The following is a 17,571-nucleotide window of genomic DNA, read 5'->3' as shown; positions in this document are numbered from 1 at the left end:
GCCGGCCATGACAAGCATGGTAGACCAAGTGTGATGGGCAAGACATGTCATAGACATGTTGTGTTAGTGCATCATGAGTGGAAACATGTCACAAACATGTTATGTTAGTGAGGTATGTTAGGAAAAATAAAATAATGAGCATGGAAATTAAATAATGAAAGGGAATATGATGAAAACAAAAAAAGTGTGTGGTTGTTTCTCCCCCCCCCATTTTGCCGAAACTAGAAAGAAAAACAAAAAAAAAAGTGCTCATCCTTTGGTTCATCCTTGGCCAAAAATTTTAAGGAGGAAGGAAGAAGAAAGGTTGAAGAGGTTCGGCCATGCATGTAGCTAGGCTAAGGTATGTTTGATGATGTTCCATGAGATGCATGCATGTTTTAGTTGTTAGCTTGAGTTCTACCTAGCCCATGGTCTAAATCTTGCTATGTGATGGAAATGACACTCGGCCATGGATGCATCATTCTTGGTTGATGTTTGATGTTGTGGTGATGAGGCATGAAGATGAGTTAAGTTTCGGCTAAGGTGGATTTGTGTTGATATCATTTGCAAACTAAGTGTAAAGCTTTGTAATGATGCATGTGATGGTGGATTGATGATTCTTGAATCTCTTTTTTAGTATTTTTGAGTGAGCACATATGTGCATTGGTTGCTAGATGGGGAAGAATCGGCTAGCAAGTTGTGTGCTAAGGCCGAATATAACTTTTGTATGTTAATGAGCAATGCATGTGTTAAATTGATGGAAAGGGAGAGGATGCTTTACTAGTGTATATATGTGTGTATTAGCCAAGTTTTGAACTTGAAACAAGATGATATTTATAATCAATACAAGTAACCATACTTGTAGGAAGTATTAAGCATATAATCGGCCCCAACATAGACATGCATATTCGGCCATAGGAAGAAGATTTGGTGTTGCATGTATTCGGTTGGAGGCAAGCATATTAATGCTTTTGTCTTGGCTTAGAAAATTCGGCCAAGGGGGAAAATTAGCTAAAATGTTGAGTTTGATTCATGATTCCGTACATATGTGACTTTAATGTCTAATGTATAAATATGGGCTAAGTGCCTTGTGTTCCTCTTTTCGATGCTCAAATGATTAAATCAATTTATTTGTTTAATTAAGCTCAAGAGCAAAGGGGAACTAAATCCGATAAAGGGAAGGAAAAAGTGGTCGAATAGCCATCGGAATCGTTCGACAACATCCGAGGTAAGTTCTTGAGTAAGAGAGCTTAAATTAAGATTTGATTAGATCATGTTTTAAGCAAATCAAAATCATGTTCTTTGTGTGTGGCTATTGAGCCGAAATTACAAGAATGATAAGTGTCTTGTGTTTGAGTTTTGCTAACGAAAATGAAATACGAATGTGCCATGATTTATTGTTAAATGTGCATGGTTATTTGAATGATGTCCGGGCTAAGTCCCGAAGGCTTTCTGCTAAGTGACCATATCCGGACTAAGATCCGAAGGCATTTGTGCGAGATACTAATTCCGGGCTAAGCCCGAAGGAATTTGTGCGAGTTACTAAATCCGGGTTAAGTCCCGAAGGCATTTGTGAGAGATACTAAATCCGGGTTAAGTCCCGAAGGCATTTGTGCGAGTTACTATAACCGGGCTATGTCTCGAAGGCATTTGAACGAGGAGCTATATCCGGTTAAATTCCGAAGGTACGTGATTTGGGAATGAATGATCTTGCTGTAAAAATTTCAGTTAATACTCTAGAAACATCCCAACATTGAGGTATGTTTCGTATGTGCTTGAATTTAGTTGAGCCCTTACAAATAAGTATTCGCTCAGTTGATAAACGAGCTACCGGCCTTTGGCTAAGTTGATCTTTTGTGTATGTACATAAGGGTTGGTAATATGAAGCAAGTATGATATCGAAAATTTGTGCATATGAAATTATCCGTTTAATTATATGAATGCTATACTTTTGTTGTGCTGGAATTCCTTGCTCAAAACTTACTAAGCATAAATTGCTTACTCCGTTTCATTGCTCCTCTGTTTTATAGATTTGGTTCTCCAGCTATCGGACTCGGGATCTTGAAGTCAAAGTCGCCCACACTATCAAAGCCCCCCCCTTTTGGTACAATTTTGGTTGAACTTCGAAATGGCAAGTATAGGACTACCCGTTTGTTGTGGGTCGTGGACCCTTTGGACTTGTATAATTTTGGATAGCCATGCGAAAATGGCTTATATGTGTTTGAGTATAATGTTATAATCATTTGGTGTGGATATGCTTGACAAGGATTGGCCATGGGAATGGTTAATCACTATCATAAATTGTGCTATTTATGCAAAAAGGGCTAGTTGAATCATGGAAACCATGAAATAGGTAAAGTCTACCTTAAAGGCAGATGCTGACAGCAGCAGTGATGTAGATTTGGAAAATCACTAAAAATAGTAGGAATGGAATTAAATAGTGAATAAATTATGTAAACGAACCTTGATGAATCTATTTTCATAGGAAGGTAACGAAACAATCATACGGACAGTATGTTAAGAGATATTCAGGTTCTCGTGAGACAGGGCCAGAACGGTTTCTGGATTCCCTGTTCCGACTTTGGAAATTCATTATAAATTAACCAGAGATAATTAGAAGTCATGCCATATATTTATAGATTCCTCTCTGAGTCTAGTTTCTATAGAAACAAACGGCATCAGTATTGAAGCTCTGTGCAGGGAGATATCCAAGTCGTATTGCACAAAGGTCAGTGTAGTCAATCCCTGTAACATGGGACAGTTTGACTAATAAACTGTACTAATTGGCCAGACCAAAAATTCTAGAAAAAAATATATACATGGGAATATGAGTCTAGTTTCAGGGAAAAATCACGAAACTGATTTTTGAGTTGTGAAACTCAAGATATGATTTTTAAAGCGACTAGTACGCAGATTGGCAGTGTCTGGGAAATATTTTTTTATAAGGGGTTTAAAGTCTGTTAACACCTCGTGTTCGACTCCGGTGTCGGTCTCGGGTACGGGGTGTTACAACAAACACCCTTAGTGAGCTCGGATTTGGATTACCAGTCCAGGCTAAATTCAGACCCTAATTGGATTACCCGCCCGGGCTAAATCCGTAATGCACATATATTCTTCGGAAGACTTGATCATTCAAGGAACACCCGTCCCGGCTAGATCCTTTTCATAATTAAGATCAACAGATTACCCGTCCAGGCTAAATCCATACTGCAACACATGCAGGATCTCGTTACACATATCAATCAGGGTTTATCCATCGAATCTCTTTTATCAACCTCAACCGAGACATCTTTCACATGTTACCATCAATATGCATTTCAATGATGTTTCATACTAATAATAAATGCAATCATCATGCATTCATAAAACATTCAATTATGCATATTAGGCGTTTACTTTAAGTTATCCGAACTTACCTGGTATTCTTTCCGGGATTATGTTTCGGTTATTCCGAAACCTTGCGTTTACCACGATCGACCTCCGGAATTTGTTCCTCGGGGTCTATAACAGCAAAATTAATTCATTAATACCCCACATTATACATTTCAAGCTTAATATCTACCCCCAGTTCAAATGATCGTTTTGCCCCTAACCTTCGACATTTTTACGATTTAGTCCCTAGGCTCGTATAATGGAACACATGCAATTTCTATTTTACCGAAGCCTAACCAAACGTTTTTCTCCCTTATGGCAACCCGCATTTTTCATTATTTTTCTCATTTCTACCATGCATTTACATCTTTTGTAAAATAGTCCCTATAAGGGTTTCTCATGAAACCAACTTGGAAAAGATGTTTAACACACATTTATCTTTCATATTCCTCCATAATCCATCAATATACCAATAACTCATGCATGGGTAAATTTTTGAACATAAACCCTAGCATGAAATATGGGTAGAAATGGAAAGAGCAAGCTACCGGGATTTCAAAAATACAGAGAACATGAAAAACGAGGCTTGGGAGCACTTACTATTGAGCTTGAAAATTGAAGAAACCGTAGCTATGGTGTCCTCCAAATTTTGGCAACTATGGGAAGAAGATGAGCATATTTTTGCTCCATTTTTCCCTTTTTATTTCATTAAAAAGCCTAATGACCAAAATGACCTCATGCCCTTTCTTTAAAATTTCATCCATGCAAGCCCATTTTTGTCCAAAAATTTAGAATTTGGGAAAATTACTCTCCAAGACCTTCTAATTCATAATCTAAAGAAATTTCATACAAATTGTTTCTAGAATCCAAGTTTTGCAATTTATTCAATTTAGTCCCTAATTTTCAATTGGACACCTTATACTTAGAATTTCTTCGTAAAACTTTAACACATGCATATACTCATATTCTAGGCCTCATAATAATCATAAAATAAATATTTTGATGTCAGATTTGTGGTCCCGAAACCACTTTTTCTACTAGGCCCTATTTCGGGATGTTACATTTCTCCCCCTAAGGGACTTTCGTCCTCGAAAGTCTTACCAGAAAACAGATTCGGATATTGACTTCTCATAGCTTCTTCCAGCTCCCATGTAGCCTCTTCTACACCATGTCGATTCCATAGAACTTTTACAAGAGCCACATCTTTATTTCTCAACTGTTTAACTTCACGAGCCAATATCTTAACCGGTTCCTCTCCATAAGTCATGTCCGATCGAATTTCAATTTCAGTCGGCGAAATCACATGAAAGGGGTCTAATCAGTATCTCATTAACATGGATACATGGAACACGTCATGAATCTTTTCCAGTTCGGGTGGCAACGCCAAATGATAGGCTAACGGTCCAACTCTTTCAATGATCTCGTATGGTCCGATAAATTGGGGACTCAGTTTACCTTTCCGACCAAATCTCAATACCTTTCACAATGGAAATACTTTCAAGAATACTTTATCTCCAACTTAAAACTCAATTTCTTTTCTTTTCTGGTCAGCATAAGACTTTTTCCTATCTAATGTCGTTTTTAAACAATCCCGTATCACTTTAACTTTTTCTTCAACTTATTTAATCAGATCAACTCCATGAACCTGATTTTCCTTAAGTTCTGTCCAGTACAATGGAGTTCGACACTTCCTACCATACAAGGCCTCATAAAGTGCCATCTTCAAACTTGTTTGGAAACTATTGTTGTAGTCAAATTCTACCAATGGCAGGTATTTTTCCCAAGTACCCTAAAATTCAAGGATGCAACAACGCAACATGTCCTCGAGAATCTGAATCATCTGCTCAGACTGACCATCGGTCTGAGGGTGAAAAGCTATGCTAAAAGTCAACTTCATACCTAAAGCTTCTTGTAACTTCTTCCAGAATCTCGAAGTGAACTTCGAGTTTCTATCCGAAATAATCGACAGTGGTACTCCGTACAATCTTACTATCTCAGAAATGTACAAATCGGCTAATCTATCAAGGGAATAATCTGTCTTTACCGGGATAAAATGAGCCGACTTTTTTAATTTGTCCACTATAACCCATATTGCATCTTTCTTTTTCAGAGTCAAAGGTAATCCTGTCACAAAGTCCATGGTAACTCTGTCCCACTTCCATTCGGGTACCATTACAGGCTGTAACAAACCTAAAGGCACTTGATGTTTATCTTTAACTTTCTGACATACTAGGCATTTGATACATATTCAGAAACATCTCTTTTCATGTCGTTCCACCAGTACATCTCTTTTAAATCGTTGTACATCTTGGTACTTCCCGAGTGAACTGAAAAACGACTGTTATGTGCTTCTTGTAAAATCTTCCAAATAAGTTTATTGCCTTTGGGTGCATAAACCCTATCTCTGAACATCAAACATCCATCAGGACTAATTCGAAAATCAGACTCAATACCAGACTCACATTGAGCCCTTTTTGCTTGCAAGTCATCATCATTAAACTGAGCATCATGAATTTCCTGCAGAAATGTTGGCCTAGCCTCCAGCTTGGTCAGGATTGAACCATCATCAAGTAATGTCAAACGGGTGATCATGGCTCTCAAGGCAAACAGGGATTTTCTACTGAATGCATCGGCGACCACATTCGCCTTTCCCGGGTGATAGTCGATAATCAAATCATAATCCTTAATTAGTTCTAACCATCTTCGTTGTCTCAAGTTTAATTTTTTCTGAGTCACCAAGTATTTCAAATCTTGTTGTTCGTGAATATATGGCAAGTCTCGCCATACAAATAATGCCTCCAAATTTTCAAGGCAAAAACAATAGTGGCAAGCTCTAGGTCGTGGGTTGGATAATTCTTCTCATGAGGCTTCAATTGCCGTGAAGCATAGGCTATCACCTTGCCATCTTGCATAAGCACACACCCCAATCCGTTTAAGGATGCATCACTGTAGACCACAAATTCTTTTCCCGGTTCAGGTAGCACTAAAACAGTTGTTTCGGTCAACAATGTTTTTAATTTCTCAAAACTTTGCTGACACTTCTCTCTCCATTCAAATTTAACATCTTTCTGTAGCAGATTCTTCATCAAAGTCGCTATCATGGAAAATCCTTTTACAAACCTTCGATAGTAACCGGCTAAGCCTAAAAAGCTTCTAACCTTGGTTACATTCTTAGGCAATCTCCATTCAACAATTGTAGAAATCTTACTGGGATCAACTCAGATGCCTTCACCTGAAACTATATGACCAAAAATCCAACTTCCTGGAGCAAAAACTCACTCTTGCTAAACTTAGCAGTTGCTTTTCCTGCAAGGTCTGCAACACAATTCCTAGGTACTTCACATGCTCTGTCTCATTTTTAGAGTAGATCAAAATGTCGTCAATAAACAGAACGACAAATTTATCCAAATATGGCCAAAAGATCCTATTCATTAGATCCATGAACATAGCCGGTGCATTCGTCAGCCCAAACGGCATGACAAGAAATTCATAATGGCCATACCTCGTTCTGAAAGCTGTCTTGGGTAATCCGAGTCTTTAACTCGCAGCTGATAATAATCAGATCTCAAGTCTATCTTGGAGAACATAGTGGCTCCTCTCAACTGGTCAAACAAATTATCGATCATTGGCAAAGGATACTTATTCTTAATAGTCCCTTGTTCAGTTTCCGATAATTGATACATAGCCTCATCGAACCATCTTTCTTCTTTACGAACAACACGGGGGCACCCCAAGGTGAAAAACTTGGCCTAGCGAATCATTTATCTGTCAGCTCTTGCAACTGTGCTTTTAACTCCTTTAGCTCGGTAGGCGCTATTCTGGATGGGGCAATAGAAATGGGAGTCGTCCGTGGCACCAATTCAATACCAAACTCTATCTCCCTTTTAGGAGGTAATCAGGGTAATTCTTTCGGAAACACATCTGGGTATTCACATACTATCGGCACGGACTCAATCTTCAATGCAATTTCCTTATTGTTTATCACAAGTGCAAGGTAAGCTTCGTAGCCTTTCCTCATATACCTTTGGGTAACCATTGCTGTGATTACAACCGGCGGTGAACTCAATTCTCTTGATTCGACCCGTAGAATATTACCATCCGGGCATTTTAACTTAATGTACTTACTACCAAAATTCACTACTACATCATGAAGCGCTAACCAATCTATACCAAGTATTACATCAAATTCATCAAATGGTAACAACATAAGGTTAGTCGGGAAACAACAACCTTGAATCGTCAAAAGAAAATTCTTACAGACTTTATCAACTAGAACCAACTTGCCTAGTGGGTTCGACACTCTAATAAAGAATTCCGTAGGTTCCACAGGTATGTTCATACTAGACGCTAATCTCATGCAGATATATGAATGCATCGACCCCAGGTCAATTAAAGCAACAACACTTGTATTAAAAAGAAAGAAAGTACCCGTAATAACATCAGGAGCAGAGGCTTCCTCTCGAGCACGTATCGCATACGTTCTTGCCGGGGCTCGAACCTCTGATTTTACAGCATCTTTCTTCACGACTCGACTGCCACTAGCACTCCCTAGATATCTCGGAGGTCTACCTCGTGTAATAGGAGTACTCGATTTCAGGGTTACATCCACTTCTTTTTCAACTCGCTCTAGGCAGTCTCTGAGGAAGTGATCAAGAGAACCACATCTGAAACATGTACCGCTCTTCATTCGGCACTCCCCGAAATGAAATTTGTTACAACTCTTACACCTTGGCTTTTGGTCATCTACACTCCCCACACTAGTCACCATCGGGGAGGAAGACTTTTGACCTCATCGCTCGATCTACCCGAATATCCCACTGACGAAGTGGAGGGTTCATGTAGGCTCTTGGCTTTCTTCATGAAGAACAAGAGTGTTTTACCGCTAGGCCTCTTGCTCGCAACTCGAGCCTCTCTCTTAGCTTGTTTTCTTTCATTATTAAGTTCCTCGGCCTTCTTGGCTCGATCGGCCAATGGGGCAAACTCCTGTATTTCCAAGATCCCAATCAACAACTTGATGTCCTCTTTCAGACCTTCCTCGAAGCGTTTACACATTTTCGATTCAGTTTGGACCCATTCAGTTGCGTACTGACTTAGGCGTACGAACCCTCTCTCGTATTCTGCTACAGTTTTGTTCCCTTGTTTGAGTTCTAGGAACTCCTTTTGCTTCAATTCCAAAAATCGTTGGCTAATATATTTCTTCCTAAACTTTTCTTGGAAGAAATCCCAAATAATATTTTCCTTCGGCACTACCGAGGATACGGTCTTCCACCAATTGTATGCAATGTCCTTCAAAAGGGACACAACACACTTCAAACATTCCTCAGGTGTGCATGACAAATCATCTAGCATCCGCGTAGTATTCTCGAGCCAGAACTCGGCTCTTTCAGCGTCATCATCAACTTTCGCTTTGAATTCCTTAGCCCTATACTTCCTAAGCTTATCTACAGGGGCTTTACCGATTCTCACCGGTGTCATACCTCGTGGCACACCCTCATCAGGTTGATTGGGGGCGGGGGAGGCCTTGGTATATTGGGGTGATTTCTCAGATAATCCCCAAACCATTCATCCATCATATCAAAGAAGGCAGCTCGGGCATCTTCTCGAACTTCTGACATTAGCCTTCTACTATTCCTAGACACAACTCGTTGTACGGAAGCTAGAGCATGGCTCTCGGCTCTCTCGGACGCATCTTGTGCTTGATTGGAAGACATTTACTATATTCAAAACAATTTAAACAATTAGGAGACGTCACACTATCAACATTCAAATAATGGCATGTATAGCGAACTTTAACATCCTCTACGGTAGTTCTAGAACTGACTAAACCGTAGCTCTGATACCAATAAATGTAACAGCCCTCACCCGTATCCAGTGCCAGGATAGGGTTCGAGGCATTACCGAAACTTTTCATTTAAAACATACTGAATCAACTCACCAAGTTTAGCTCAGAACTGAAACTTACAAGTATTCACATCTCGTCCCTTAAATGGGCCTTCAAGGCCTTAAATATACATAGAGATGATTTGGGATAGGACCCGGAACATTCCATAACTTTAGAAAATTTCCTTATTTAGAAGTGTCACACGCCCGTGTATGAGGGTCCGTGTGATCACCCACGCCCGTGTGGTCTAGGCCATGTCCATGCCTTTAACCCGTGGGCAACATTGACTTTTAGACACGGCCAAGGCACACGCCAGTGGGCTCACCCTGTGTCCAAAACTTGAGCATTCTGTTAAATTAACAGGCCTAGACACACGCCCGTATGTCCTACCCGTGTACTAATTTGACTTAAAGTTTCAGGTGCAGGGGACACACGGCCATACCACACGCCCATGGGGATGGGCCGTGTGTCACAAATGGCCTAGACACATGCCCGTGTGTCTAACCATGTGAACTTTAATAGGCTATTTACCAAGCCTTTAGTCACCCCTTTCTACTTCTTTTTCTTAAAAGATACCAAAATTCAAGGTAAACCATGATTATACACTTGTAAATGATCTTGATGAAGTTAGTTGTATGGAAACCTCATATCATTGGTTTCATACAAAAAGGTCATTTCCCATCTAGTATTTATGGGTTCTTATGTTATTGTAGCACATTCAAAATTTGGCTCATTTTTGAACTCGTTGCCACTTGTAGCAACCCATCATAATGGAGCATAAACATGCTTATAAAGGCAGGTCATAGCCTACTTTCAAATATGCCAATTTCCATGGCCTTATACAAAAAGATGAATCCATCTTTACATGCCTTCATTTGGCAATTCAAATGACACATATGACAAAATACTCAAATCCCTATACATGCCATTAATAAAATAGAAGTGTTTATATACCAAAGCTTGACTAGTTGATAATGTGTTGCTTCTCCAACCGTCTTCCAATCCTTATGAGTCCTCGAGCTCTGTAAATCAGGGAAAAGAGAGGGGCTAAGCATTTTCATACTTAGTAAGCTCAAATAACCTGAAAGTAAACTTACCGAGTAATTAGCATACACCCATACTCAATTCATGAAATTATCCATTATGAAATGATTTACTATCACATGCACTCAATCACTGAGTTAGTCACATAATCATGTATCATGTAATTTAACTAGATGAGTTCATCATTCAACATTTCATTCATATATGTATATGCCATGTTAATCTCATTGAGTTTCTAGGAAATCCTGGTGGAATACCCATTATCCGTCAATTCATACGAATGATCATTCCATATATGCACTCCCGCGACCCTCACAGCATATGGTAGGATTACCAGTTTAGGCTAAATCCCCCATAACATGAACTCGTAAGGTGATGTCGGGTTTACCGGTCCAGGCTAAATCTCTTATAGTGACAAACACCCTTAATGAGCTCGGATCTGAATTACCAGTCCAGGCTAAATTCAGACCCTAATTGGATTACCCGCCCGGGCTAAATTCGTAATGCACATATGATAATTCAAGGAACACCCGTCCAGGCTAGACCCTTTTCATAATTGAGATCAACGGATTACCCGTTCGGGCTAAATCCTTACTACAACACATGCAGGATCTCATTACACATATTAATTAGGGTTTATCCATTGAATCTCCTTTATCAACCTCAACTGAGACATCTTTCACATGTTACCATCAATAAGCATTTCAATGATGTTTCATACTAATAATAAATGCAATCATCATGCATTCATAAATCATTCAATTATGCATATTAGGAGTTTACTTTTAAGTTATCCGAACTTACCTGGTATTCTTTTCGGGATTGTGTTTCGGTTATTTCGAAACCTTGCGTTTACCACTATCGACCTCCGGAATTTGTTCCTCGGGGTCTATAACAGCAAAATTAATTCATTAATACCCCACATTATACATTTCAAGCTTAATATCTACCCCCAGTTCAAATGATCGTTTTGCCCCTAACCTTCGACATTTTTACGATTTAGTCCCTAAGCTCGTATAATTGAACACATGTAATTTCTATCTTACCGAAGCCTAACTAAACATTTTTCTCTCTTATGGCAACCCGCATTTTTCATTATTTTCCTCATTTCTACCACACATTTACATCTTTTGCAAAATAGTCCCTATAAGGGTTTCTCATGAAACCAACCTGGAAAAGATGTTCAACACACATTTATCTTTCATATTCCTTCATAATCCATCAAAATACCAATAACTCAGCCATGGGTAAATTTTTTAACATAAACCCTAGCATGAAATATGGGTAGAAATGGAAAGAGTAAGCTACCGAGATTTCAAAAATATAGAGAACATGAAAAATAGGGCTTGGGAGCACTTACTATTGAGCTTGAAAATTGAAGAAACCCTAGCTATGGTGTCCTCCAAATTTCGGCAGCTATGGGAAGAAGATGAGCATATTTTTGCTCCACTTTTCCCTTTTTATTTCATTAAAAAGCCTAATGACCAAAATGCCCTCATGCCTTTTCTTTAAAATTTCATCCTTGCAAGCCCATATTTGTCCAAAAATTTAGAATTTGGGCAAATTACTCTCCAAGACCTTCTAATTCATAATCTAAAGCAATTTCATATAAATTTTTTCTAGAATCCAAGTTTTGCAATTTATTCGATTTAGTCCCTAATTTTCAATTGGACACCTTATACTTAGAATTTCTTCGTAAAACTTTAACACATGCATATACTCATATTCTAGGCCTCATAATAATCATAAAATAAATATTTTGATGTCATATTTGTGGTCCCGAAACCACTATTTCGACTAGGCCCTATTTCGGAATGTTACACTATGGTGGGCAAAGATATTGTTCCCACGAAGACTAAAAGTACTAGTAATTACCATCTTTCTATTATTTAACCGAATAATTTGAGTGATTAATTAAAAACTAAAATTAACTAAATTAATTAACTAACAAACATGACAAAGAACAAAACACGAAAATAATCAATTAATAACCAAGAAACAAAACAATACCCAGGAAAGAATTCACCTAGATTTCATCAGTCACTATCAATCTAAATTACTCAATTTATTTACTTAGTACTTTGATCCATAGAAATCCCTAAATTATGTTAATATCTTTTTTCAGCATAAGAGCAACCAACTCTAGGTTGATGAATTGAAAATTCTTTCTAATTAAAACCCTATTTTCGCTTTAACTCGTGCTATAAATTCCCCTATTATATTTGACTTTACTTCTGTAGATCTATATTGTCCTATTTCTAGCATTGCATGTGATCGCGTGATTTGTAACAAGTAATAAATATTTATAATGAAGATCAAACCTAGGCTAACTATTATCACGACGAAAAGGAAAGCGAACCTATCGAATAATAGTATAGTAATGGCAAGACCGGGATATCTACCCAAGGGAACCAAAAGTACTAGTAATAACTATCTTTTTATTATTTAACCTAGAAATAAAGAGGGGTTGTTTATTAAACTAATTAACTAATTAAACTAAAGCAAAGAAAAAATTTGGAAAAAGACTTGAAGAAAAGTAATTGATAAAGACGACACCCAATGAGGAATCCACCTAAATTTCATTTGTTATCTGACTCTGAACCAGATGATTTATTCACTTGACTTGATCCGTGAAACTCCTTAACCTATATTATTATCTCTTTCGAGACTAATAACGTCTAACCCTCAGTTGAATTAATCGAAATCTTTTCTTAATTAAAACCCCTAGGGAAGAAGTAAATCGATCTATGGACTCCCAAATTAGGTTTCACCCTAATCCGGCAAAATCTCGTAACTCTATTTCTAGGCGTTCGATCAACTCCGCTTAATTATGCCAAATCTACTCTTAGACAGGGACTTTTGCTCCTCTGCATAAGCACATCAAATCATGAATCAATACCCGGAATATTAACTCAAGCATTAAGAACACATAATTAAGAACAAATCAAGTATTTATCATACAGTTCAGATAATAATAACAAGATCCATCATAGGTTTCAACCCCCTTAGGTATCTAAGGGATTTAGTTCATAATAAAATAAGAGTACATCTCAAAAGTATGAAAATAACAAAACATAAAGAAAACTCTAAATCCCTTGAAGGAATTCTAAGAGGGATCTTTAGTCTTGGAGTAGGTCTTGCTTTTGGGATGGATCGTCTGGCTTCCTTCAAGTAATTTCCGGCATGTGGTTTTGTACTCCAGAAAAGTTCTAGAGGGGACCTCCTTTTCAAGTCATACTTAGGGTGTTTATATAGGCTTTGGATTGGCTTTCTTCCTCCCTAAGTATCCTTTTCAATGTAAAATACAGCTTCTTGAAAAAGGGACACGCTCGTGTGCCACGACCGTGTGACGTGATTGCCAGGCCGTGTTCGATCCGTTAAATTGCACACGACTGTGTGGGACAATGGCCAGGCCATGTGAATCGTGAAAGCCTTGGTCGACACCCTCGAAAGATATGGGCGTGTGAGCTGCCCGTGTGGCAAGGCTTAGGCCGTGTCATCTTCTCAATTTGGTCTATTTCATCCCTTTTTTTCTCGTTTTTGGCTCCTTTTGACTCTTGGTGCTCTCCTGAGTACAAAACATGAAATAACCGGATTAAGAGAACCAAAATCCACAAATCTAGTAATAAACATCCATAAATATGCTAAGTATTTGGGGTAAAAATATGTATAATTTGGCGTTTATCAGCATGCAATTTGACTAAACTACGCAAGATCTACTTTTAACAGGGTTCATTCAACCACCGATTTTGGCACATCAAACATGAATCAATAATCTAGAAATATCAAACCAAAAAATTAATCACGCATAATTAAGAACAAGAAACTAAGAATTTATTTCGTCAAATAAAAATCAAATGACAAAATCCATCATAGGGTTCTTCTCCCCTAGGTATTTAGAAAATTAGTTCATGCTTGAAAATAAAAACATCCAAGATACAATATAACTGAAAGAAATAAAGAAACTCATGATAATCTCCTAAGAAATCAACTAGAATTTTCAATCTTGACAAAAATCTACTTCAAATTCGGCCTCAATAGTATTTTTCAAGTTTTTTTCTTGAATATTCTATGATGGCTCGCTCCTATCTTCTTATTTTTTTCATATATACATCTTAGAATGCCCAAAAAACCAAAAATTGTGATTTTTTGCTATTCGGTGTGAAATCTAATGAAATCGACACAACTAGCTTGTTTGGCCGTGTAGAATGGTTCAATCGGTATAGCTACTGCAGCTTTCTCTGATGCTACAATTTTCGCTCATTTTCCACTCTTTTTGCTCCCGAGTGCTTTATCAAGAATTAAAACATGAATTTAAAGGATTATGAGCATAAAATTAACAATTAACATCAAATAATCACCCAAAAATGCACTAAGAATGAGGTTAAAATATGTTATTTTTAGCACTTATCAATGCCATAGGCTTTGTTATGTCGGGGGAAGCTTTAGCTCTGAACGCATCTTATTTAATAGTTCTTTAATACCTTAGGGGTTGATCTACCTTAATTTGATACATCAAATTAGGCTCTCTAGAATGCTTAATAATTTTGTTTTCAAGCAATTTACGAGTCTTTTCTATGTTTTTCATTGATTTTTAGTTTTTACTATTAATGGTTGCTTTTATTTAGTTTTAATCATTTTAAGGCCCAAATTAAAAAAAATGATGGCATTGGGAGTCTAATGGTGTGTTTGGGTTTGTGTACGGAGACAACAATAACCAAATCTTAAGAAGTACAACTAACGTAGGTGTCGCAACACTGATGCTAGGATGTCATGACATTGAACCTCCATTACCTCAAGGGTTCAAACTTCAATAGGAAATCAACCTGGAGTAGACTGCCGAGAGTGTCGCAACACTAAAGGATTTGTGTTGGTAATATGGTGAAATTAGATACTTAATTTTGTTAGTTAAAAGTATGTTTTAGCTTACTTTACTATCTTCTTATATTTGAGATAAATTGATGCTTTAATGCCATTACCTTAGGTGGTTAGAATGTGGTTTTAAGAGACCATTAAGCATCATTTTTATGCTTATGATATTGCATTTTGGAAAATTTGGTATGTTGGTCTTGAGACACTAAAAAAATGACCAAATCATGCATTTATGTGTAAAAGCCTCAAGACATGTTAAATATGTCTCGAGACAATGACAAGTAGGTTTCAAGACCTTTAATCCATGGTATCAAGAGGAGTATACATGGAACATAAATTAGTTTTTCCCTATTTTAAGTCTCGAGATAAATACCCTTTTGTCTCATGACATCCAAACATTAAAGTTGAATTAAAAAAACAATGGAGGGCATATCTCTCAAGATTAGTCTCGAGATATTAAAGGTCATGTCTCGAGACATTAACCCAATGTCTTGAGACATAATTACTTTAAATCATAAATAGTAAATAAGGAAAATTGATATCGAGACAAGATTCTATTGTTTCGATACACATTGTTGAATTTTGGCATTTTGAGTTGGACTCGAGTCCAACATTTGATTTTGAACTCTATAACTCTGGGATTCGATAGTTAAAGATATTCAAGACTAACACATGTATATGGCTATGAATAATGATTGATTTAATATGATTGAAAACTTTAAGTTAAATTTGTAATAAATAAAGTGAACGAGTCTAAGTTACTTCGGCAATGTAATATGATGCCATACGTTCGGATCCAACAATTGGATCGAGTGTGGGGTGTCACAAAGTATTCCATAAAAAAAATTTTCAAGACAATAAAAGACTGGAAAGCTTCTCCTATTGGTATTTCTTCTATAAATTAACAAACAAATATATGACATCCTCATTTTTAATCAAAACTTTTTGAATACATATAAATCCAAATAAAAAAAACATTATAAACAACAATGGATGAGCTAAGAATCATGCTTTGTGACTTCTATAACAACACTAGAGACCCTTTACAACAATAGTAAGAAAAACTTGAAAGCTTTGAAGGATGAATACAAAGAATTAATGAAAAATATCATCAAATACATGGCTGTTGAATATTTGAAGTGCATTATGCTTCAAAAATATCCATTAACGAAAATTTATGACATGTTTTTAGAGCATATGCTATCATTAAGTATAAAAGATGCTGAAGTTGGGCCTTTAGTTAGAATCGCTAATTTGGCTAATAGAAAGGTTGGGACAAGTAGAATTGTTAGAATGGTTCCACCAAAAAAGCTTGTTATCATTTCATTTGGTGATTTTTTATTTTCAACCTCAAAGGGTGATACATCAAAGTTTGTTGATATTATTTTTCATGCTTAATACCATGGTTATGGTTTTGGTTGTTTTTGGTTTATTCATTGGATTGGTTATGTTATTCTGATTATATGAACCAATATTGTTATTATTAATTTAAAATTTAAATGGAATATGACCATGGTTGCTTGTTCTTACCCGTTATTACTATTTTTATTTTAATTTGTTCATTTAAGAAGGTTGACATCTTTTTCATGTGTTTTCTTCAATAATACTTCAATTTGCTAAAAGAAGATGAGCAAAAATCTAGTAAATTTTGTAATGTTGCTCTTAATCATAAAAATATGGTCACTAATAGGTAAGCCCTAAAGTTTTTGTTTTAAAACATCCAATTAATTAATGCATCAAACAAAAACTTTGTCGAATATCTAATAATTTATCAATTCTCAAAAAATAAAATATAAACATGAAGAATCACAAATCACTAACAATTTTTATTAGAAATCTTTGCACCAATAATAACACCTTTAATAAAAGCATACATCAAATGAGTAGAAATTTCCTTTTCATCTTCAAAAGGTTTGAGAGAGTTTACAACATTTGCACAACATCATTCACAATGAATGAGATTGTGTGAAGAGTACGAAGGAACTACATCACTTTAGCTTTGGTCTTTGTCACAAGTCGTGTTTTCAAACCTCTTGAATGCTTCTAGTACATCACTCTAAAATAAGAATGACTTGTACAAATTTTTCTTAACTCTAATAACCACAATAACACACTCCTACGATGAGCTATAGATGCTAAATTCTTTTTCGTGAAAGACAAAATAAAATTTTTCTATCTTATTCTTGTGTTGGTTCATTCTTCAATATCTCTAGGTGATGACACACTTAGTTTTTTGGTAAAAAATAATAGATGAGGGTAATGATAACCAATGAGAAAACTTTAAATCTTCTATTGGAAAAATCCAATATGGTTGGGTTTCTGAAAAGAAAGAAAACATTAACCATTAGAAAAGGAAGCACAATATTGTTTTTGGTAATAAAAACACAATAAATGTATTTTCAGATGAGATAATACGTTTGGTT

Source organism: Gossypium hirsutum, chromosome A13, assembly GCF_007990345.1.
Source record: "Gossypium hirsutum isolate 1008001.06 chromosome A13, Gossypium_hirsutum_v2.1, whole genome shotgun sequence".
Classification (NCBI taxonomy): Eukaryota; Viridiplantae; Streptophyta; class Magnoliopsida; order Malvales; family Malvaceae; genus Gossypium; species Gossypium hirsutum.
The sequence above is the reverse complement of the archived record's forward strand: the minus strand, read 5'-3'. Positions refer to the sequence as shown.